This window comes from Pristis pectinata, chromosome 1 (assembly GCF_009764475.1).
Source record: "Pristis pectinata isolate sPriPec2 chromosome 1, sPriPec2.1.pri, whole genome shotgun sequence".
Classification (NCBI taxonomy): Eukaryota; Metazoa; Chordata; class Chondrichthyes; order Rhinopristiformes; family Pristidae; genus Pristis; species Pristis pectinata.
In genome coordinates, this window is record NC_067405.1 from 20,046,637 (window position 1) to 20,072,893 (window position 26,257).

General features: G+C 40.0%; 1 protein-coding gene across 6 annotated transcripts in view; it reads right to left on the bottom strand.

Annotated features, from left to right (window-relative positions):
• The window catches only part of lypd6 (LY6/PLAUR domain containing 6), a 192,405-nt gene that overhangs the window by 95,680 nt on the left and 70,468 nt on the right, over positions 1–26,257 (bottom strand). For 2 of the 6 annotated variants that reach the window (XM_052027185.1, XM_052026962.1), the window contains exon 1: positions 1,734–1,873. The exons of the other annotated variants lie outside the window; for them this stretch is intronic. The gene's annotated coding sequence lies outside the window, so the exon portion shown is untranslated. Of the gene's footprint in view, positions 1–1,733; positions 1,874–26,257 lie in introns of those variants that run through there. 6 annotated transcript variants of the gene reach the window in all.

The window sequence follows — 26,257 nt, forward strand, 5'->3', positions numbered from 1 at the left end:
AACACTTTCCAGTTTTATTCCAGCCCTTAACTGCTTTAATTTGGACCGGTGACAGCTTCTGAATTCTCCCATCATCAGACTGATCATTAAACATTGTAATTCAGGAATGACGGAATGGTCTAGGGCTCTTTGTCTGGAAAGGTGGCTAAGTGTGGCCTAATGGAGATCAAGAAGGATAAACGTAGAATATATATATATATATACACACACACACACACACACAGTATTTCCACTTCATGGTGAAACAAAACCACAACATATACAATGTATCTAATGAATCCGATGAGAAATTCAAAAGTAAATTACTTAGACAGAGTGGATAGAACATGGAACATAAACAGTAGTTTTGAGACTCAAATAGCACAGATGTATTCAAGGTGAATCTGGCAAATGTTATGTTTATTTTGTCGTGCAAGTTATGTACAATTTATGATAAGTTTATGTTAACTTATGTTTGTAATGCACTGTGCTGCAAAAAGCTAATTTTCATGGCACTTATGCCCTATGTATGCCCATGATAATAAACTTGAAATACACGAAGGCAGAAACAATAGGATATGCTAACATTCTTAGCTGATAGAGGAAAAAGATGCATGTATAGACCTCAAGCACTGGCAAATGGCCTGTTCTTGTGCAGTAAATACTGTGTTATTATATGGTAACAGAATGGTTCTACAGCAAGAGACAGTACACTTTCTACAGTGGCTGCAGGACTTTCCTTGTGCCCCACTGGTTCAGTATCCTTCAGGTCCAACAGATCCTTAGACATTATCACTTTCACCCGCAGCTTCCAAGTCCCCAGCTTTATTCCTTATGGGACATCCACACAATCCTTCCAACACAAGGCTCACACTATAAATAAGTCAAACAGCCTTCTGGATGCTGACATACCCGTTGTAAAATTATACCATTCACTTTTTGTTTAAAACCGTGAAATGCCAGCCCAACATCTTGGAAAAGAACATTAATCAAACAGCATTCATTGTTAAAGCACAAAATTCTGACCACAAAAACAGCAGGACTTAGATGTAGAGATCAGAGACGCAGATGAGAGACTCATTATCCAGACACCATGAAGAATATTTCACACTTGTATACATAACCCACTGACACTATTAAATGAATTGTGACAGATGATGCCTTGGACTAATCCATTTAAAAATCTGCGGTAGCACAGAAGCTGCAGTACTTTCCCTATTGGAGCCTTAGCCTATTGTGTTCAGTAGGTGTAGGCACCAGTATGACATGCAGCACAAAAATAGATGCGGATCCCACTGCCATCCCTTTACTTATTGCACGATACACATAGCTTGCATTTAAACAACATCTTCTGTGAATAAAGTCAGATGTAACACAGACCAACATTGTGGTAAGTGGGTTTGCAGGAGATAGCAAAGGGAAAGCACAGAAAAAAATGACAAACTCTGAAAACTAAAAAGATTTTTAAAAATCCCCAGGAACTAAATTCAATTTAATTAATTCAAAACTTTGCTGAAAGCAACACATCTTCAGTGAGGCAAGCTTTAACAAATACAAACCAGACATGTAATGTCAAGATAATTGTGCTGAAGCCATTCATTAAATTGCAAGCGGTTTGCTTAGCAATTTGACAATAGAATTACAAATCAAGGTGGAGTATTGTCACAGCGTCACCAATAAACACGAGTAATCTGCCTCACTCAACAAACAGTGCAGGAAAATAAAGGTGGGAAATCAATCATGTACTTCCTTACCTCTCAAAAAAGCCCACATTTAAATGGCGAATTTGCTTTTATTCCACAGATCCCATGACTACAGTTCTTGTTTTTAACTGAACACAGCGTTGTTCGACTTCAGTGGGAAGTGTTGTCTGTAGTTGCTCCTTCAACTCCAGCTTTGAAGTGCTGTGTAGCCTGTGCGCGCTCTTGTCAGCTAGAGTAACCAATCAACATTCCCAATGGGTCGCTGAGCACAAGGGCCTCCCTCTGATTGGCTGCCAATTAGCACAGCAGTCTAATCAGCTGTAAACCAGCACTCCTTGTCTGTCTCTCCTCAGACCCTCGTAGTTCATTTGACTCCAAATTGTGAATGAAGTCATCTGGTTTCTCATGACAAATTAATCCTCCGAGGGCACTTTACATTTTGCTAACCTGATGTGTTTTTCTGCCTGTGGGTCTGACTTGTACCTTTTATATGTTCCCAACTTTTCCTCATCAGCTACTTTTAGCCCAGTACAACGGCGAGCTTTCTCTTCATGCTGGATCTATGTTACTTTCCAGCTAATTAACCCCTTAATTCCAAAGGAGTTTTCTTCCAACCCCACACCCATCTACCGTGCTTTTCTAGTACAGGTCACGGGACTGGAACTTGTGCATGTGTAAGTGGGAGCTTATACCTTCAGAGTGTCTATCCCAACATCACTGGCACATGGAATAAAGGAGCCTTTATAAAACCTGTAAACTCAAGGAACTGATACATCGAGTATTGGTCTCCCATAGCTTAAACTACAGAAGCCAAATGCAAAACTGCCAAAAGCAAGACAATCTTAGACATAGAGATTCCTCTGCACAACTGTAAAAATGACAGCACTGAGCTATTCAAAGTTGGCTTAACCCAGAGGAGATAATATAATGTGCACTTCTGGTTATCTTGGCACTTGTTGGGAAATTTGAACCCAGACTTGTTCTGGGTTTTTTTTGAGTTGGCACTTTCTTCAGCATCAAACGATATCAACAATAGCACAGTGACCAAAGTTCCTGTTCAATGTGATTTTTGATCTCACAGGTCTGAACATAAAGAAAACTCTTATTCACTCACAGGACAACTAACCTTTACCAGCACAGTAACTCTGCTTTTTAAAGGCCAACACTTAAACTGTATTCTTTGTTCCAATTGAAATCTGTGACCTTCAGCAACTTCAAAAACAAACTCACACATATGCCGTATCTGTTTTGCCCATGGTTGGTGTGGCCACAATCACGATCAGCTTCCTAGCCTTAGGGTTACTACAGGATGTTGCCACACCTCACGTTTGTGCTACTAACTGCTGCATTAGGAAATTCACCAAAACACAAGGACAGGAGACTTCATCTACTTTTCCCTCAGTCTGCAGGAGCAGGCTGAGTGAGCAAAAGCATTTTCTGGTATAGCAGGTTTGCCAAGGCACAGGAATTCACAGACTGCACTCATTTGTATTTCTCCTTACATACACCTCTCTAGCAACCTCCTGTCAGGACTATTGCCCTAGAGAGCTCCTGTAGCCCCCTTACCCAATGAATATGTTCCCACACTCTTCAGACCCACAGGAATATTCCCCCAATTTCCATCACTGCCACACCTTCCACCATCATTGCAACATTACATTGATATCAATCTCCCCACATTCCTATCAAGTCCCCCCGTGTCTCCTTAAGAGACCTCTGCTAAAATTGTTAGGCCAAGTGCAGGCAGCTACAAAAGCTTTTACTTGATCAAAAAAGTAACCTATATTGCAACTAAAAGTCTTTGACTGTACTCTTGTCACAACCTTACTGTTACTTTGATTATGGAATGTTTAGGAACAACGTTTGGCTAAAGTACAACGTTGTTTTAATGCCATTAGAACAATTTCTAGGCCACACAGTTTAAAAAATATTTTACATAGCATCAGTCACAATCCTTAGATAAGTGTAGGGGCAGAGGGGTTGACCTGGGCTGGGCCAGGGGCTAGTGGCGGGGAGTGTTTGGACACGGAGGACCCCTAACGTGGAAGAACTGGAGTCCAATGAATTCAGCTCCAGCTCTTCCTTGCTCCATGGTAAAGTTCTGGGATACTGAAACTTTATCTGGTCTACAGAGACCATTTCCTGAGCTCCGTCATTCCTGAAAAGCCTAAAGTAGCAGGCCTAATATCAACACACCCCAAGTGAGCCCAGTTTTCAAACATGGCCTAAAACAGGAGTTGGGCCCATCATTAAAGGAAGACTTTGCATTTATGTGGTGCCTTTCACATCCCTTTCAAGGTATTCCTAAGTGTTATATAGCCAATAAAGCAGTTGTAAGGTGTAGTCACTGTTACAATGTAGGAAATGCAGCCATCATTTTTCACACAGCAAGATCCTCATACAACCATAGGTCAACAACCACAGAATCGGTTTTAAATGATATTAGTCGATAACAAACTTACTGACTAGGAGTTAATTCCTTCATATTTCTTCAGCTAGCACCATGGGATCTTTTACACCTACCTAAGAGAGTAGATGGGGCCTCAGGTTAACACCACATGCTCACTAGGAGAAATGCACTGGTGTCCTCCCAATATCCCCATTCACTCTAGAAAATATGCACAACAGCCAATTTCTGCCCATTAATCTGCAGTTTGCATTATGATAAGCTCAGCAAACTGCACTCTGCATTCCTTCCTGCCCAGACCCTGGTGCTTTTTCCAGCAAACATACAATGTAATAACTGCAAAGTAGGCTGTCATCCAAGTCCATCAGTGAACCTGACCTCATGGCTAAAGGGAGTCAGTACCCTGCAATTGAGGAGATTGGTTTGCTAATGCAGAATCATTACAAAACCTGTGATTTGATATGGTGAGAAAGTTCTTCTAGAGTAATAAAGCATTGAATTTAAAGAAAGAACTGAAATAACTCAAACAACTTCCAACACTGGTCAATGGACACAAATCTTAAGTCTTTCATAAATTATTTTAACTTAGAAGTGGGTGAGACCAGCGTAGAAAAGCATTGCAGTGTTTTTAATCAATTTTGATGAATCCAATAAGACCACTGAGCAATTAAGACCCTTTTATACAACAGCATGCATGCAAGTTATACAGTTCATGTGACCAATATCACAGAATGCAAATTTTAATTAATTGCACAAAGCAGTAATAAGGTCACCATGGAGCACATTATGCATTTCCCAAAGCAGAAAAGTCAACACAACACTTAATGTAACCAATGCCAGTTTCGTTTTCACATTTATATGGGAAGATCATTTTAAGAAAGTACCTTCACACCTTGAGCTGCCACTGACTCATTTCACCCAACATAGATAAGGCTGCCACAGAGTTTCAAGATCTCCACGTGTACAGTTTCTCACATTTTAACTACGATGAGAGACATTCTCTGGTCCCTGATCTCCAACTGGTGTGCAGCCAACAGTATAGCTGGGCACTGCCAGAACCACAAGACTCTCAAGTCAAGTACTTCACTTGTAAAAAAATTATTAAACCATGCTATTTATAGATTTAATCATTTGTAGGCATGTAAGCATGAGTCTTGAGAACACGTCTTAATGGCATCATTTGCACACAAGTTAATCTCAATATTGGGGATTACGCACAAACTCTGGGCATGTTTAAATTTTTAACGGCATTAAAACAGCATTGTAGATCACCCCACAGTTTATGAAAATTGCATAACATGCAAGATCTTCAATCACAGAGAGTGCTGCTGGATTTGACCATGGTGAAAGTGATATTGGTGATTTCAACATTGCATTGATCCATTGCAAGTTCTAGCATTTAGCATAGCAGGTGCAATATCTGAAGCCAGCTCTTAAAAGGGGCATACAGTAATACAACCAGCAACTGCAGGATCCTGTTACTGAATGACTGGATCCTGCAAATGATACCAGGACAATTCTCCCTGGTGAAGAACAGGGCTTGCAGGATGCATGAATTTGTTTATGGTGGCCATGGAGATCAAAAACTCTCTAGGACCCTTGAGGGCAACAAACGGACACTGCTGGCTGGAGCTTGCCAGGGAGATCACTGCAAGGACACGAGTGGGATTTATGAATGTCTGCACTTTATGGAAGCCTGCAATACCAGATGTCCCTGCCCCAGCTGCATCCTCCTGTAGACTGCAGGAAAGTGGGTCATCTTCTCTGGGAGCTTGAGTGGCCTGTCTAATGCAGCAGTGAGCAGCAATCTAGGAGTTGTGTCATAGACCAGTAGCATGGAGTGATTCTGAAGCATGTAACTGGAGAGTGGCTGTGACCTTGACCCCCAAAAGCAAAGCATTTAAGCTCATGTGAGGTTGTATTTGAGGATGTAGGAGGTCACAGACCTCACTGAAGACAAGGAGTGCATTTAGGCATAGACCCTTTGAACAAGATTTTGGGCTTGATAAAAGCTGGTCGTTCTCAGAGTATAAAATGTCATTTTTCAGACCATAGAGGTTGAAAGTCTTACTGCAAATACATTTTGCAATTACCGCTGGTAACATTTCAAGGAGTTTTATGCCAGTAAACAAAAAGTCAAACAGAAGTTCCACATAAAGTCAAGAATCGAATATCCCAACAAGTGCAAAGATACCCAGAAATGTGAGAAAAGCTGTATTAGTCTAGCTGAAGTCAGTATTTAACTGAACAGAAATCAAAACATTAAAACATGGGGTTATTCAGTAGATAGATAGATAGATAGATAGATAGATAGATAGATAGATAGATAGATAGATAGATAGATAGATAGATAGATAGATAGATAGATAGATAGATAGATAGATAGATAGATAGATAGATAGATAGATAGATAGATAGATAGATAGATAGATAGATAGATAGATAGATAGATAGATAGATAGATAGATAGATAGATAGACAGACAGACAGATAGACAGATAGACAGATAGACAGACAGATAGATATTGTTACGGACTCAGTGAAAGTCCCTTTAAGATAGAGAGTGTGTGTGTATGTGTGTGGGACGTGCTTACGTCAATAGAAGATAAAGGACGTAATGACGTTGTTGAAGAAGTCAGAAGAAGAAGGAGGAGAGAGAGAGAGAGAAGGGAGAGAGACACCAGCCTGCTTGTTTTCTCTATCGATGGATGAGAAACAATAACTGTGTTTGCCACTGAAATCCATGTATGGAAGTTGGAAGTAATCCGATGGAGTTCACTTTGTTGCTGACCTGTAGAAGGAAACAGGTATTTGTATGTGGACGACCACGGTTCGGATGCTTTTCGGGGTGAGGAAGTCACTACCGAGTAAACACTGAAGTGTCGTTTGGGTTCCATCGTGGAACATTTGGATTTCGTATGTACTCTCTCTATGTTTTTCTACATTTACATCTTATCTTCAGACAACGGTGGTTGTTGAAGAAGCACTTGCTCATGTTTCACCTTATGGCTTGCGGAACTGAACTTTAAGAACCATTCAGGAACTGGGAGTTTTGGACTTTGTCACACACACACACACACACGAAGAGTTTAGTTTTGGGGTTAACGTTCAAGGTTTAACATTCTTGAATTCTAACATACTAACATTTTTACTTTTATTTTACGTATTATCATAAGTAGTGATTAATAAAATAGTTTTTAACACTAAATCATGCTCAGTGTGTTTCTTTTGTTGCTGGTTCGTGACAATATAGAGAGAGAGAGAGCGAGAGAGCGAGAGCGAGAGAGCGAGACAGCGAGAGAGCGAGAGAGAGAAACAGAGTTAACATTTCGGATTTAGTCAGAGGAAGGTGTTCAATAATTCTTCCAAGTCTCAAATATACAATGTTCTCAGACACAAGTGATAAATTTGATGTTTTGATATTTTGTTTTAATTTCACCAATTGAAAAGGAGACATAATCCACTGACCATGACATCTGAGAAACAATCCAACATAGAATCAAAAGTTTAAGACTAGGCTGTCAGACTAAACTTAAAGACAGCCTTATATAATAATTAACCAGTTCACCCTCCTGGGTGGGTAAATTGACAGCAAAATTAAAAAGTTTAATTATGTTCCTAAATTAATTTATAAAAAACATTTTGCATTTTTCTTCCCTGTTTCTCTTATTCCAGTTCTACCTGCAGACAAAATGACAGTTAAAGAATCTACTCCGATGCTTTGCCAGTATGAGACCATCACTTGTCAAGAACAGTGCATGGACCACTCTCTCACTGCCTCACTCGGCATCTTCCCAGATGGGAACTAAGACCAAAAGCTAAGGAACCAGATGCAGATTGGAGGGAGAGAGGAATCATGAGCATTTAATGCTTGAATATATTGTGTCATTGCTTTGTAACCCCAGGGGCTGAATTTGCCATAACAAATCTATGCTTTTGTGAACTGCTATTAAGGCTTCAAGCTCAGCTACAGAGTACAATTTCCAGCTTCTCTTTGAGGGAAAGGTTATTTTCCATATTCCTTTGGCATTTTGGCAACATTTCTGTTCCAAACTAATGTTGAACAACCTTTACATTGCACTTTTAACATGACATCAAACGAAAACTGGCGCAGAGCCAAACAAGAATATTTTAAGGCCAATGATGTGAGTTTTAAAGAGTCAAAGGAGGAAAAAAAAAAGTGAGGGAGTCAAAAAAATTTAGAAAGTGAATTCGAAAAGTTTATGGCCTTGGCAGCTGACTGCAGGGCCAGTGTTGGTAGGATGATTAAACTTGAAGATAATCATGTAGATATCTTGATGATTTCCATCACTGGTAGAGGAAAATAGCAAAGGATATGGAGGATTTTTTTTAAAAAAGAGTTTTAAAATGAAGGAACTGTTTAACCAGCAAGCACAAGTGTATTGTGATGGAGTTGGTGTGTGATGGAAGCCAGGCAGTAAAGTTTTGGTTGAGGGCAAATGACATGTTGCCTTTTATTGTGCAGAGGTTGGAGTTTCAGAATAGGGAGGCTTTATTACAATTCTACAAGGTGTTGGTGAGGCCTCACCCGGAATACTGTGCACTGTTTTGGTCCCCTTACTTAAAAAAAAATGGGCATAGCAGCATTGGAGGCAAGGGAGATTCACCAACCTAATTCCTGGGATGAGAGGGTTGTCCTATCAAGAGAGGCTAGATAGTTTGGGTTTGTATTCCTTGGAGTTCAGAAGAATAAAGGGTGACCTTAGTCAAGCATACAAGATTCTAAGAAGGCTTGACAGGGTAGGTGTTAAGATGTTTTCAGAAGTGGGAGAGTCATGAGCAAGGGCAAATAGCTACAAAATAACGGGCTGGACATTTAAAACTGAGGTGCATAGAAGTTTCTTCTGTAAGAGGGCAGTGAGTCTCTGGAGTTCTCTGCCCCAAAGGGTGGTGGAGGCCAAATCAATGGATACGTACGCAAGGTGGAGTTAAATAAATATCTGAAAGATCGAGGAATTGAGGGTTATGGGGAACTGGCACAGAAGAGGAGTTGAGGCCAGCGTATTGAATGGCAGGGCAGGCCTGAAGGCCTACTCCTTCTCCTATTTTCTTGTGTTCTTGACTTTATAGTGGACAGAATGACATCAACTAGGATCACCATGGAACAGTCCAGTCTAGAGATAACAAAGGCCTCCGTGAGCATTTCACCAGCAAATGAACTGAGTCAGTGCAGAGCTTGGTGTCATTATGGAAGTGGATGTGTGATGATCCACACAATTTTAAAATGTTATTATTTCGTCTGATCTAAATTTTCAAAGACAGTTGACATCAATTCTGTCAAAGGATCATTGACAGTTTGCTTGGTTACAATCCCGGTGAAATTGTTCTAAAACAGAAGTTGATTCTCAAGCCACAATGTGCTGTACTAAGGAATTCCTTTCTACCCTGAAAGCACAGAAGTCCTCTGAAGCATAAAATAAGGTCTTAAAGAGCAAAAGAAAAACTCAATCTTTTTCCGAGACTGTTTTCCAAAGCTGTTCACTTAGCCTGTGGCCACCTGTCACTACCGCCCTAATGCAATGCCTATTCCCAGTAAATGCTTGATCCCACAGGATCATGCATTCCATCAACTCACCACCACCACACCCCCTAACAGAAAGCATCAAGTTCCTGCTTGTCTTCTGGGTCTTAAATGCTCAAGGCTGAGCTGAAAAGGTTCCCAGGAAGATTCGGGATGGGAAGTGTGGACTGATGCAAGTTTCAGAGATGTCTGCTTCTAGTTAACGGAGCCAAGATCAAGGTTAACCCTGACCTATGCCACATCCAAACCTACAGCTCTTACAACATTTTAGAATGTTACTTCATCCACTTGTATCCCTTTCCAGCCAATAATTAAATTGTACTGAAGAATATTTAAAACCACCACAATCGTCAATGGATATCATTTACAAGTCCAAAGTTTTTAACTTTTGCAGAGCTCTCTTCTTACTATTACAGCTTATCCACATTTTTTAATTTTGTTGTTAAATATCACACACTCTGTCAGACGATGGTGTGATGCATACCATATTACGAGTTACCACAAAATTGAGAATGTTGTACAATTATTATTGTTCCAAAATAAATAACCAATTGATTCTATGGTAACAAGGGCTTGGGGATACAGGATGTGTATGGAGTGTTAGAAGATTTTAACTAACACCAGGTTAATGTAAAGAATATATACTGGCTATCATTACAAAGGTGATGGGGTAGACAGTTGATATGTCCATGCTATTCACTAATAGAAATCATGACAAAGGGAGTGTTTCTTTGTCAATTTTTCTGGAACTGTGATTTCAAGAACATCTCCAATAGATCCAGCCAGCCCTAGGCTCAACACAAGGTCAGGTGCAAAACTATATCCATAATGATCAAATATCAGCACATAACTTCTACAAAACAAGTGCCACTGAGATCATTCTTGGATCACTAAGGAGAATTCAACCAAATGACATCATGGGCACAATCTGCCTTGATATCCCCCAGATTAGGGAGCAGCACAATAGACTGGCATTTCACCATCCCTCTGGTGAGTCAAGTGTGCATTTGTCAGGGAAAGACAAGATGAAACTGCTCAGTGATCACATAACACAAATAGGCCTCGAGACAGAAGGTTCCATCCCAGAAACTTAAGCACAGTTCATCCATTAAGTGATGGTGAAAGAAAAAGGTAAATATATGCGAGAGTCAGGATCTGTTCAGAGATGTTCTTGAAAACACAGCCATGGAAAAAACTGGCAAGAGTTAATTCCCCTATTCGTAAAAATAGTCCATCTATGCTGAAGATTCTGTTCACTACTGAGGGAATATGGTGCCATCAGTTGCACCATCTTCTGGATGAGAAATTAAGCCAAGACCCTGTCTCTCTTTGCAAGTGAACTTAACTTACCTCATTGGACTATTTTAAAGAATAGGGAAATTAACTCTTGCTAGTTTTTCCATGGCTGTGTTGTTTTCAAGAACATCTCTGAATAGATCCAGACTCTTGAATAAATGTACCTTCCTTTCACCATCACTAAATGGATGATCTGGTCACCATCACGATGTCACAAAAACTAAATACTGTGAATGCTGACAACCTACACTAAAAACAGAAAGAAATCCCGAGAACATTCAGCAGGTTTGGCTGCATTTGTGGTGACATAAATTGTCATCTTTTCATCAGAAACCTTTCAGCAGAACTGGGAGTGGTTAGAAATAAATGGAAATCCTATCAAGAAAAAAATAATTTATTCGAGGTGGATAATGCAAGAAAAGAAGTGGCAGTGTATTAATGTTGTTTGCAGAGCACAAACCAAATGCAATTTTTCCCACGTTACAACAATGACTACACTTCAGAGGTACTTCAACCACAGTGAAGTACTTTGAAACATCCAAAAGTGAATGTAAAGATGCTACAGATATGCAGGATTTTATTTCCCATCACAGTTGATTAGTTAATTGACGTTTGCTACCCAGGTGAGCATTTGAATATTAGCTCTCTTTGAATCATCACCCTTCAGAGATGAAGGAAAATTTAGAAAAAAAATCAATCACAAAATCCAAAGTGTAATGGTAATAATGAGGTCACAGGCACTGACCTAGCATTTCAGATATTAATGCCTGTGTAGGCATTGGCTTTGCTCCAGTGTGGAAAATGAATGTGGGAAAAAAAAATCATAAAATAAATGTAAACCTTGCCTTCTTGACTGATAAAATTATTTAAAACAACCAAAGAAAGTTTAGATTCCTCCTTCATTTTTCCTTGGATGGTGAGGAATTTGCTGACAGGATTTGAGAACAAGTTTTTTAAAAATATTCTATTTCAGCAACACTGACTTCATTTGAAAATCTAATTTTTAAGATTTTAAATACAAGCTGTGGGCAGCCCCGTAAAAAAACCTAACTCTCTCACAATTCCTCTTAGAGAGGGTTACAAGAAAATGTTTATTTGCTGGTAACCCCATAGGGGTTTATGATAAGAGTGCAGCCCAGACACAGGGTTTGGCTCACAGCTACCAAGAAGCAATACTAATTCTGCCAATCAGGGGGATGTGATCATAGGGAGTCTCCACTCCAAGTCTACCCACAGATATTGATTGCCTTTTGAGGTGATTCCTATAATACCACCCCAGAAACAGAATCACAAGATTTGCCATAACCAGTTTTACTGAGGGACTCCTATCGGTTATATTCAGAATCTTTGCAAGACACTTTTTACTAAGCAGACTCAGAACAAATGAAGCGAATCCTTACAGATAATGTGAAAATATCACCATCACATTAAGGCCATTCGTTCCAGCTCCCACCGACAGCTATTCAATCAATCCATTTGGTATCTTGAGGCTGAATTCCCAGCGAGTCCATTCCTGAGACTGAATGCACTGCCACTTCTTTTCTTGCATTATCTTTTTCCTAGGGTAGAAATGTCTAATACTAGAGGGCATGCATTTAAGGTGAGAGGGGGAAATTCATAGGAGATCTGCGGGGCAAGATTTCTTTTAGACACAGAGTGGTGGGTGCCTGGAATGCTTTGCCGGGGGTGGTGATGGAGGCAGATGCAATAGAGGTGTTTAAGAGGCTCTTAGACAGAACATGGAATATTACAGCACAGTACAGGCCCTTTGGCCCACAATGTTGTGCCGACATTTTATCTTGCTCTAATAACTATCTAACCCTTCCCTCCCACATAACCCTCCATTTCTCTATCATTCATGTGTCTATCCAAGAGTCTCTTAAATGTCCCTAATGTATCTGCCCTCAACCTCTGCCGGCAGTGTGTTCCACGCACCCACCACTCTCTGTGTAAAAAACTTACCCCCGACATCCCCATATAACTTCCTCCAATTATCTTAAAATGATGCCCCCTCATGTTAGCCATCATCACCCTGGGAAAAAGTCTCTGACTGTCCACTCGATCTATGCCTCTTATCATCTTGTACACCTCTATCACATCACCGCTCATCCTCCTTCTCTCCAAAAAGAAAAGCCCTAGCTCACTCAACCTATCCTCATAAGACATGCTCTCCAATCCAGGCAACATCCTGTTAAATCTCCTCTGCACCCTTCCTAAAGCTTCCACATCCTTCCTATAACGAGGCAACCAGAACAGAACACAATACTCCAAGTGTGGTCTAACCAGAGTCCTATAGAGCTCAACATCAGCTTGCGAATCTTGAACTCAATACCCTGACTAATGAAGGCCAATGCACCATTTGCCTTCTTAACAACCCTATTTAACCTGCACGGCAACCTTGAGGGATCTATGGATGTAGACCCCAAGATTCCTCTGTACCTCCACACTGCTAAGAGTCCTGCCATTAACCTTGTATTCTGCCTTCAAATTCAATCTCCCAAAGTGTATCACTTCACACTTATCTGGGTTGAACTCCATCTGCCACCTCTCAACCCAGTTCTGCATTCTATCAATATCCTGTTGTAATTTACAGCAACCTTCTACACTATGCACACCACCACCAACCTTTGTATCATCAGCAAATTTACGAACCCACCCTTCCACACCCTCATTCAAGTCATTTACAAAAATAACAAAGAGCAGGGATCCCAGAACAGATCCCTGCAGAACACCACTAGTCACCGACCTCCAGGCAGAATACGCTCCATCTACCACCGCCCTCTGTCTTCTACGGGCGAGCCAATTCTGAATCCACACAGTCAAGATGCCTCCTGACTTTCTGAATGAGCCTAACATAAGGAACCTTATCAAACACCTTACTAAAATTCATGTACACCACATCCACTGCTCTACCTTCATCAATGTGCTGTATCACATCCTCAAAGAATTCAATCAGGCTCATGATCCTGAATAGGCAAATGAATATGCAGAGAATGAGGGATATGGACCACGTGCAGGCAGAAGGGATTGGGTGTCATTAGCTTAATTAGTTCAGTACAACATCGTGGGTCAAAGGATCTGTTGCTGTGCTGTACTGTTTTATGTTCTATGAATGCTTCCATCTCTCCCTAACTATTGTTAGAAAACTACTGCAATGCTTTCCATTACATCATATTAACTTCTCAACCCAGATCTTGCCCAAGACATTGATTCAATTCTTCAGACCTGTGCTAATCACCATTGCTGACCCACCCAGTCCACGGTCCTTTATCCAGGCATTAATGTCAACTCTTCCTGGTTCCTTGTGCCTCAGTAACTCAATCTCCCTATACTGAACTCTTGGCTACCAGTTGTTTCCTCGTCTGCTCCATCTTCAGTTGTTATATCAACTGGAATGCTGTACAAAAATCATTTTGTTTTGCATCTCACCACCCCTACTCCTTGCAATCCCATCAAAGTCTTTCTCATTACTTAAGACTTTGGCCTCCACCTCCCTTCTGCTCAGTATTGATACATCTTATCTTCTTATATTTCTAATGATATCAAAGGCCACTCAGCCCATGGTCCATGCTGGCTCCCAAGGAAGCAATCATATTAGCCCCATTCCCCTCCTATATTTCTCTGTACCCTTACAGTTTATTCTTTCAACTCCCATTTGATTTTTCCTGCCTTTAACCTACATTAGGGGGAAATTTACAGCAGCTAATTAACCTACCAGAATGCATTTGGGATGTGGGAGGAAATTGGAGCCCCCGGAGGAAACCCATACAGTCATGGGGAAAACATGCAACTCTATATAGGCAGAGCAGGAGGTCAGGGTCAGACCAGGGTGTGTGGAGCTTTAAGGCAACAAGAGAAGATGCAGAATTACAGTTTGTTGCTGCTTCAATGACTGTTGATGATCATTTGGTCTAATACATGCTGAAGTAACGGGGAAGTTTATTCCCCTGCACATTCTTTTCTCAAGAGCTCACCAATGAGTTTTCCATCTTCAGCCTATTGATTTGCTATCCATGTTATTAGAGACAAACACATTCACGTTATGTGTAAATCTTCAAATCATATGCAAAAGAACCACTTGTCTATTTTACATTTCTGATTTCAGAATATTGGAGTCAGACAAACAAATAGCGGCAAAAACACTAACACTCATGCAAGATGACTGCTTGGTGTTCAATCAAACAAAGCAAAGGAGGCTAGTGAGGTAAAGGTTAACGTGGCCCAGATTCGGAAGACCATGGAACTTTTCTGTGGAAATCACAAACTATGCAAAATTCAGTACTTACCACAAGGCAAGTTGTGGTCAACCCTGAGAGCACTGTTGTTGCAAGCATTCACATCCACCAACAATATAAATGCAAGTATTTATCTCAGCATGCACACTTATAATCACAATACCAATTCCAAGAAAATTAGTTACTGCAAAAATTACACAAATCCTATGGACGAAATATTGTTGGGCTTTACAGAGCATGAATAATGTGGAACAGGGAACTGTCACAAGGCTTAATGCTGTTTCTCTTCGATGAATGCTTCCCATCTCTCTTCTCATTGTAACCTGCAAAACCTTTTCTCCAAAACTGCCATATAACTGTCTCAATGTCACTTGCACTATCCAGTTCAATGGCCTTTCCTGGCAAGTTATCCCAGGATTCAGTAATGCATTCACTGTGCAATGGATGCAGGCACTTGTGTTTTCACTGTTCATACTAAATAATAATTTTGTAATGCAAAATCTGCACTTGATCTAAGTGCAGATGGCTTTCCTTGAAAATAAAACTGGCTGTTGGCAAAATGCCAAAAACAACCCCCAAGTTATGATGACACCTCACACATACCCCAGAGGGAAAGCAGGAGGTACACTTCTCCTGTAATCATGGAGAGATGTGGCTTGCATTCAACTAGCCTTGCATATAGCATCTTAAGTATGCTCAGCAGATTAAGAGGCTGGACAGGCTATTGTTCTCCATGTTTTCATGTCAACTCAAAACTAAGGCCACCCAGTTCTTAGCAGTTATTAGTAAATTCCACCAACTCCTGAAATATAAAGGAAAATAAATGCTTCAATGATAATCAGAAGTCCATCCTATCCTTCAGTCCCATTAGATGTCATATACTTAAGGTTTACAAAAGTCTTCAATGGCAACTTAATTCTATAAGAGCAGAAAAGAAGACTACATTTCAAATAAAAGCTGTCATAGAGATAACTTAAAACATCTCTGAATAAAAGCATGTAATGAAATGGAATAAAAGCACTGCTTTTGGAATGAAGTAACGTTTATGCACCAAGACAGATGCTGCTTCTAAACACACCCAAGAGACATGCTAATCTACCTCTCCTACAACACTGCTACTTCAGATATGTTCTGCTCTCCAAATATCTGCTCAAAATCAAGAGCTGGACAACTTGAGAAGTTCCATGGCTCAACATGCGAAAGACTGAAGTTTAATTCTTGCCAATGTAAAAATACCTGTCTTCAACTCCATGAATCATCTTCATTCATCCACTCTCAGAATGCTGTTTTGATAAGTCTGGCACTTCATGCCCATCTCCAGCTGCCCAAGAAAATGTTCAGCCTTAATCATTGGTATCAGTTTGCTGGGAACTGAGTGGCTTATGGGGCCAGAAAACAGTTAAAAGTCAGCACCTTATTTTATCTGCCAATTACAAATAAAAAAATCACCTTCAGATTTTACATTTCAGGGTACTGAAAGAACTAAGAATACTGAAAGATATATTTAAACTATTTCAAACCTAATTTGACATGTTTACTAAAGCAGTTCATTTTTGTGGTTGCTTAAAACAAAGATTCACTTTTACACCAAAATAATAATACACTATGCATTACATGGTGTAATGTTGCTGTTGTTGTAGAGCACTAACTGACTTGACATAAACAACAAACATAAGGAGTTTATAAAGATATTGATGTCCCACGAGGTTATACGCACTAAATATGAAACTGCCAAAGTTTGGGAAATACTGTGCATTTCCTACTCTGCAAAAAATGCATTTCACTATGTGTTTCAATGTACATGTGACTAATAAAAGATATCTTATCTTATCTTAATATTCCGGGACCTAAAACTCTCACTTTTTTTTTAAAAAAGTGAACTAAGAACACTCTCAAGTCCTCAAATTTCTGGGGCTGGAAAAGACAAAAGGGACTCACTTCCATCTGGGATTCTACAGCATAATGTGGTCAGATATGGAAGCCACCTCATATACAGCTGGCCTCTACATTCTAGGGCAGTGGCCATGGGCAACTTGGAATCAGAATATCTGGTTTCAGACTTAACAGAAAGACCCTCAATTCCACCAGAGAAGCAAACTACAGGCTTCTAATTTTATTGGAAGTTACTAATATACTTGGGCGGGCATGCTTGTAAACAGATCTAAAGTTCTGTGACATTGACCACTGCGGATGGAAGGAGAATAGCAAAAACAGACTACAAAAAAAATGGAGAACATTGAGATAAGAAAACTGGATGATGGGATCTTTAACTTGCATCAAATTATTTTATTCTTTGCAGCACTTCTTATGAATAGCTAGAAATGGTTTGTGGTGACAGACACAAAAACATGAAAGTAGAAGCAGTAATCCATTCAGCTTCTCAAGCCTCCTTGGCTATTCAGTACGGTCATGACCAATCTTTTAGCTCAATCCACTTTCCTTTAACCCCATATCCTCGACTCCCTTAATATCCAAAAATCTCTTGATCTCTGTCTTGCATATACATAAGGACTGAGCCTCCACGGTCCTCTTGGTAGAGAATTCCAAAGATTTACTACCTTTTGTCTGGAGAAATTTCTTCTTATTCTATTAGTCCTAAATGGCTGATTCATTATTTTGACTGTGATCTCTGGTTCTAGACACCTCAGTCACGGGAAACATCATCCCTGCATCTAAGCTGTCAAGCCCCATGGTTTATTCTGTAGAAAGGTGAGAAAGTACATAGATCAAACATAGACAATCAAACTCATGTTAAAGGGCTTGTCAAATGATTGTTATATCCCTGACTTACTCCAACACCATTAATAGTATTAAGGTATTCAAAGTATTAGGGTACTGTACTGCAGTAAATTGACTTCTGTGTTAATCTTGCATTGATGACATAACTGCAGGGCATATTTAACCATACAAAGAAACATCCATAGCTTGAAATATAGTTCAATCGAGGATTACATGTCCCTCATCACCTTCTTTTAGTGGCCCATCTGAGCCAAGAAAACTTTTTTGAACAGTTTCAATGGAATCACATTTATAATAGCTTTGTTCTGCACTCTAAACTAAATAGATTTAAGACAGATTGATTGCTATATTTATTTGCACAAGAGATCATACTCATAATACCTGCATCCATTCACCCATACTTTGCAAACTGAAGCATACAGTAACCAACAGGTGTTATTCAGGTGACCTCAATACAGGTTGTAGTAATATTCTTCCAAAGATTGGCACTTCTGCAATCCAAGCACTTGCGTGTTTAGATAAGGGGTTCACATTCTCAGTCACAGACCATTTGATATCTGCACTCCTACCTGCAGGGCAGAACTCCAGAGATTACAACCCTCATAAATCTGCATTGCTCCAGAATATATTTTTCCTAAGTAGTTGGCAGTGCAAGGGATTAATAAAGAGAATCTTTTGCTTCCTTGCCATCAGCATTAGTTAGTGAAACCAAGGTCTTTTCTCCAATGTGTGCTAAATTCACAAACAATATCATGCTTGTGCAATCTTAGCCCAGTTACAGGTAGATGGACAAGCAGAAATGACAAATGTTTTGCACAATCTGTCATGTTCACTGGCAGAGAAAGCAATCTTTTTATTATCAATTTAAATGGCTATTAGGAAAGGAATCCTTAACAATTAACGTCAGACAACATCTCAGTCCTTTAGGAAAGAAGAAAAGTTGCCAGCAGACACATAGATGCAGTGTGCCGTGGGGCCGATTCCTATGCTGTAAAATTCTAATGACGCTATAAAAACTGTTCCTTGTTCATTCTCATTTGCATTGAAATCATCGTTAAAACACGATCAAGAAAGAACATGCATTTACAACAGGCACAAGCACCGAGTGACAGAGGTAGCTGGTGGGGAATGATATGTCATAATAAAAGTAGATGGAGAAACAATGGAAATCTGAGATGGTAAAAAGGCACCAAGTTGTTCAGCTCCGACAAAGAACAATGATTTGGATGGAGCACTATCCGGAAATGCTTTTCAATTTCATTTTTTCCCCAACAGGTTAGTAGGTTAATTGGCTGCGATAAATTGTCCCTAGTTTGCGGGTGAACGTAGTGGTAGTGGTAACATCTGGGGAGAAGTTGATGGCAATGTGGGGAGAATAAAATGGGATCAGTGTAGGACTGATGTAAATGAGTGGCTTGATGGGCACTGAGGACTTGATGGGCCAAGGGACCTGCTTTCAAGATGTATCAGTCCTACACTGATCCCATTTTATTCTCCCCACATTCCCATCAACTTCTCCCCAGATGTTACCACTACCACTACGTTCACCCGCAAACTAGAGACAATTTATCGCAGCCAATTAACCTACTAACCTGTTGGGGAAAAAATGAAATTGAAAAGCATTTCCGGATAGTGCTCCATCTAAATCATTGTTCTTTATCCAGTATCTCACACCCTGATGAAAATTCCCCAAAACTAAAAAGGGACAAAATGAATGATTGGCTTGTGTTTTCTGAGTTCTCTAGGTTCTGCCCTGTAGCAGTTATTATTTATTATGGAATACTCAAACCAAACAGAATGATCTAATGTGAAGTGTGAGATGCCAGCTTTGCGGGCACTGAGGTCCAAGAGCAGCCCACCATAACAAACACCACAGAACAGGCCCTACAGGCCACGATGTTGTGCCGACATTTTATCCTGCTCTAAGAGCTATCTAAACCTTCCCTCCCACATAAACATATGAATGATAGAGAAATGGGAGGCTATCTAAGAATCTCTTAAATGTCCCTAATGTATCTGCCCCCACAACCTCTGCAGGCAGTGCGCTCCACGCACCCACCACTCTGTGTAAAAACTTACCCCTGACCTTCCTCCAATCACTTTAAAATTATGTCCCCTCGTGTTAGCCATTGTCGCCCTGGGAAGAAGTCTCTGACTGTCCACTTGATCTATGCCTCTTATCATCTTGTCCACCTCTATCAAATCACCTCTCATCCTCCTTCTCTCCAAAGAGAAATCTAGTGGTGGCACCAGTACATGCCAACTACACCTTAGCTGGATCATGCCAGACCCTCAAAACTATACTTTCTATTGGACAATGTATTAAAAACACCAAAGAAATACTGTAGTTTGAAAGAGTTAATCAGAGGTTTCTAAGGATTTGAATAGCCACTTGCATTTCATTAGGTCCAAGATTAAAGGTTCACGAAACACTTATCTTGTCAACCTCCCAGGACAGCATTTTGATCAGGTTTGAGCGGCTCTGAGGAAGTAAAATTCACAACAAAAACTGTTTGAGGGAGGGAAGGAGTTTAAATGAAAATGGAAAGACAAGAGACGGCAGATGCTGGAATCTGGAGCAAAAAACGAGCTGCTGGAGGAACGCAGCAGGTCAGGCAGCATCTGTGGAGGGAAATGGCCAGTTGACAGTTTTGGGACATGGCCATTCATCCGTACTGATGAAGGATCTCAACCTGAAGTGTTGACTGTCCATTTCCCTCCACAGATGGTGCCTGACCCACTGAATTCCTCCAGCAGCTCGGTTTTTGCTTAAGTGAAGTTGCGTTGCCTTGAAGCCTAGGACTTCTCTCGCTAACTGCTCGTCTTATTGATGCCACCAAATCAATTTTCAAAATTACCATATTAAACTTTGATGACTTTGAATAGACTAGGCTCACATAGATTAAAGTGTGTAAAACATCACATTCACAGATGTGTTATCAAGCAACATTGAATCACATTAGGTGCTATTGGGGCAGATAACCAGAGGTTTGATCAAAATGGTAGGTTTCAGGAATGCCTTAAATGAGAGGGAGTAGGGTGGAGAGGATTAGGAAGGGAGCTTCAGATTTTAGAGCTTCAGCAGTTGAAGGTACAGACACCAATGATGGAGGAGTGATTAAATTCATGGATGCCCAAGAAGTCCTACTTGGAGGAGCACAGATGCCTAGGAGAGTGGAAAGATTGGGGAAGCTGACAAGAAGTGCATTAGAATAGATAGTTCTAGAGATAGAAAAGGCATGCCTGAGTGTTTCAGCTACAGATGAGCTGAGGCAGAGGTGGAGTTAGGTGATAATTTGAAAGGTTTGGTAGGGTAGGCAGCACATTTTGCTGTGACAGGGAAGAATAGAATAAAACAGATTAACAAGATTACAGTTTGGCCATTCAGGGATGATGTAAGGAAACACTTCACACTAAGCATTGGTGAGAGCCTGGGAAGGGTTCCATGAAAGGTTTGAGTTGACTGATTTCATCCTGTTCCTAAATAGCTTCTCCAGATGTAATAAACACAAAATATCTGTGAATGTCTGGGAGTCTCCATTTCTTACTTCCATGTTTACATTCAAAAAGGTAATTATTTAGCTTTTGATCCCATGAGGAATATTCCACAATTAAAGATATTTGAAACCCAATGTAATATGCCAAAAATTATAAGATCCAATTCCATTATAGTTTTTCCAGCTTACAATACTTACGCTAATAAACTTTGATTACAATACATTGAAAACTATAAAAACTTATATGCTTTCCTAAATACACGCTAGAATTTCACTGTGTTTATTGCTAGGAACAGATCATCTTCCCAGTTTTCTCGAAGCCCTCACTGAATGCAGTATCTGACATATGGAATACCATTTAGACTGCAACTACTGCTAGAACCATGTGGTCTGGACCCTAGGGAGACAGAACCATATTTGTTTGTATTTCATTCCTACCAGCCAGTAGTCTAACCTTCCAAGTGCCTGGATATACTGTGCACCAGACTCATTCAATGGTTAGAAATGTTTGTATAGCAGGAAGAATCTTTGTTCTCTGTTTACATTGAGGCCAAACATGCCCTGAGTGCAATGTAAACAACACAGGATTTTCAATCCATTTGGTGACAACCTAAAGCAGTGAGTGAGTACTTCATAGGGGGGCTTCACTCCACCTCATTCTGATCAGGCCAAGCCCCATGTCTTGAATTTACTCTGAAGCTTTGTGCCCACACACTATACCAGTGGTCCAAACATACTTTTTAACCAAGTAATTCTATAGATAAATCTCTCTTTGCAACAAAGGTTTAGTTTTACATATGTTAAATGAGCAACAAAGTTTGCCTCAGACTCAGCATTCCCCATAAGTACACAGTGAAAAGCATTACACGTTATAAAGTATCTCCTGTCATGACGTTATTTGGTTATTCAGTACCTTGGTTCAACATTATTTTTCTTCTCTAATTGTGCAGCAGTACCAAGCAACATTGAGATTGATCATATAAAATTTAAATCTATAGTTTCCCCTTTCCTGACCTCCTTTATACCTATTGCAATGAAAATAACTTGGCATGTAACAAACACCAGGGTGCCAAATAATGACCATCTCCAACAAGAGACTAACACACCCACCTTTGACATTCACTGAATTACAACTGCTGAGTACCCCACTGCCAACATTCCACAGGTTGTCATTGACCAGAAATTTAACAGGGCCAGCTTTTTATACATCAAGTCATTGTGAGAACAGGACAGAGATAGATGACTCACCTCCCAACACATAGACTTTTTCCACCATCTACAAGGCTCAAATCAGGAGTGTGAATACTCTCCACTTACCTTTCCAACAATGCACTAGAATCTGGATCGCAACCAGGACAAAACAGCCCAGTTATTGGCGCCCCATCAACCCAAACATTCATTCTCTCCGCCACTGACACACAATGAGATGGGGTCTGACCTCACGATCTACCTTGTGACCTTGCACCTTATCGTCTACCTGCACTGCACTTTCTCTGTAGCTGTGACACTTTACTCTGTACTGTTATTGTTTTTACCTGTACTACCTCAATGCACTCTGTACTAACTCAATGTAACTGCACTGTGTAATGAATTGACCTGTATGATCAGTATGCAAGACAAGTTTTTTACTGTACCTCGGTACAAGTGACAATAATAAACCAATACCAATCTACAAAATGGACTGCAGTTACTCATCAAGGTTACTCTGACAGCATGTCTCAAACCTGTGAGCCTTCACCACCAAAGACAAGAACTGCAGGCCAATGGGATCTCTAGCACTTGCATTTTCCCCTTCAAGTGACCCATCATCCAGAATGGAAATATAGCACCATTCCTTTATCATTACTGGATCTGAATTTTCCTTTTCAATAGCACTGTGGATTTACCTTTGTCAGAGCAACTGCCAAGGTTCGAGGCGGCAGTTCACCACCACCTTCCCAGTTGGAGATGGGCAATAAATTCTGGCCTTGCCTCAGATGCTTTAATCCCAAAAATCATACAAATGTTATAAAAAAAAATGGATTTCCTCTCAGTGTTTTGGATCATCTAACCATCATAATTGTGTTAAAATTCTGAATTATGAAGTAAATGTTGTTTCAGATTGTTGCAGTTGACCTGAAATTCACCCTCCATTGCAGGTCTTAAGTTACCATGCTCCTAGATACAAGGGTAACTTACTTTTATATCAAAGAACTCAAGAGACTGCCAAATTATACCACTCTAAATTAATCGTTACTAAAGCACAAAAACTTTTGATGCTTGCAGGTGAAATATTACATCGGAACAAACATTAGCCATTCAGCCTCTTGAGACCGTTCTGCTGTTCACTTAAATCATGGCTGATCTACAAGGTAACCGTCGTTACAGAACCCTAAATAGCCTTGACTAACAAAAATCTATCAACCTCAGTTTTAACATTTAATTGCCTGTCAGTCTCAACAACTTTTGAAGCAGGAGTTACTAGTCCAACAAGAGAAGCACTATGCCATCACATTCAACTTGACCGCTCTACAACTGTATTCCATGACTAGTATCCAGACATCTGGACAATTGGTTTGATTCCCTAGGCAGCTGGGAAGTTTGATTCAAGTAAATTCAGAATGAAAAGCTCGAAGCAATAATTGACCATTAAACTGTTTGATGATCATAAAACAAAAACTACCTTGCTCCTTAATTTTTCTTTAATTAAGTGGAGAATAAGATGTACATGGTATGGCTTGCATGTGACTCAAGACCTCCCTTCCTCCAACAAACGCTGCTCAACCCACTGAGTTCCTCCAGTGGATTGTTTGTTGTTCCACCAATGTAGCTGACTCTTAACGAGCTACTCATTTCAAGTAACAATTAGTGATAGAAAATAAATCATTCTGATTTTCAATAAAAAAAATCCTGGTTTCAACCACTGTAAAGAGTATTTTGTGATATCACCCAGAAAAGATTTGATTTTAAGGCTATGCTCACTTTTTTTGGACCTGGCCTCTGGTACTGGATTAAATAGGAATGCAGGAAATTCAATGTATACTTGGAAAAAGAAAAATAAGATATCTTTATTCGAAACACACAGTGAAATGCATCTTTTGCGCAGAGTGTTCTGGGGTCAGCCCACAAGTGTCACCCCGCTTCCAGCGCCAACATAACATGCCCACAACTTCCTAACCCGCACGTCTTTGGAATGTGGGAGGAAACTGGAGCACCCAGAGGAAACCCACGCAGACATGGGGAAAACGTACAAACTCCTTACAGACAGCGGCCAGAATTGAATCTGGGTCGCTGGCGCTGTAATAGCATGGCACTAACCGCTACACTACCGTGCCTGCCAATGCACAGTGTCCGCAAATGTACAGTGAAACAAGGAATCAGTAGAGGACTTATTTGAACTAAGAATCTCCATAGGCAGAGTGGGCCAGGTGTCCTTCTGTGTTGTGGGATTGTGGATTGTTTTATGAGTGCATGGTTGGGATCATATGCTTTTTTCTTATAAATATCCTGAACCAAAAGCTACATTGTAGACAGTGGACGGGTTCTGAGATGCCAGGTGGTGAGCCACTGACTACAGTATACATTTAGCATCTGACCTGCATTGGTAGCTATAGTATTTGTATGGCTGGTCCAATTGCATTTCTGGTCAATGGTGACCCACAGAAGGTTGGTGGTGGGGACTCAGCAATGATAATAACATTGAATGTCAAAGAAAGGTGCTTAGACACTTGTTGGAAATTATCTTTTTTTCACCAAACCATCATCGAGCAATTTCTTGTCTTTAGTCAGTTTCAGACCACAGTCTAACTTTAAACCACAAAGCCCTTGCTTCAAACAGATGGCTTCACTTTAAAACTATTCAAAGAAAGTGCTATAAACATGCCTTTTGTAGAGGCTCTTTCTGCAAACTTCAGGTTATGGTTTACGACATAATTACATCATTGATTTAAAATGCAACATGAAACAAAAGCTACAAAACTCTGATAGAGTAATGTTTTCTTAAAGACCATAACGGTTCCACTCAACAGAAACAAAGTGTGCACTGATTATAAAACCGCATCCTGCCTCTAAGCCCTGCAAGTAGAGAAAAGTCAGGCCACAATATAAATCATATGTGATATTCTGCAATTTGCTTGGGCTCACATTCACACTTTGTCTTTTGAAGACAGGCATTATATTTTTGATAACTTGATAATCAATCAATTCAAAGAATAATCTCTGTATTTTTATGCATTTGCACAAAATATATCTCAGTACTTTGGAAATAGTGGTGCAACAGTTAAGAGGATAAGTAATCCAGACACCTGCACTAATGATTTGAAGTCATGAGTTCAAATTCCACCACAGCAGCTGAAGAGCTTAAATTCAGTTAATTAACTAATCTTATTAAATGAAACCACCAAACTTTCATAAATAACTATAATATGATACAAGATTTTATAAAGATTAATAGTGATTTAGTTCAATCTGAAACCAGCGTCTTAAATCTAAACAAAGTAAACTACAAAGGTTTATGGCCCGAGCTAACTTATGGCTATGATTTAAAGAATTAATACATAGTTTACAGCAAATACGTATTCCTTTAAAGCAGAAAAACCCAGTAGAGGTCCAGGCACAGCCAACAAGTTGCGTGGAGAACTAGATCAAAGTAAAAGGCTTATAATATTACCAAAAATGGTAATAAGCCTGAGGATCATTTCAGAAGAGGCGCATGAAGTTTAAAAGGAAAGTGAAAGTACAAGAGTAATCAAGCAAAAAGATAAAAACACTATAAAAACGTTGATAAATATACAAGAAAGGAAAAGATTGGCATTAGTTCATTTGGGTCCCAGACAGACATGAACATGATATGTTGCAGAACAAGGAAATAGCATACATGT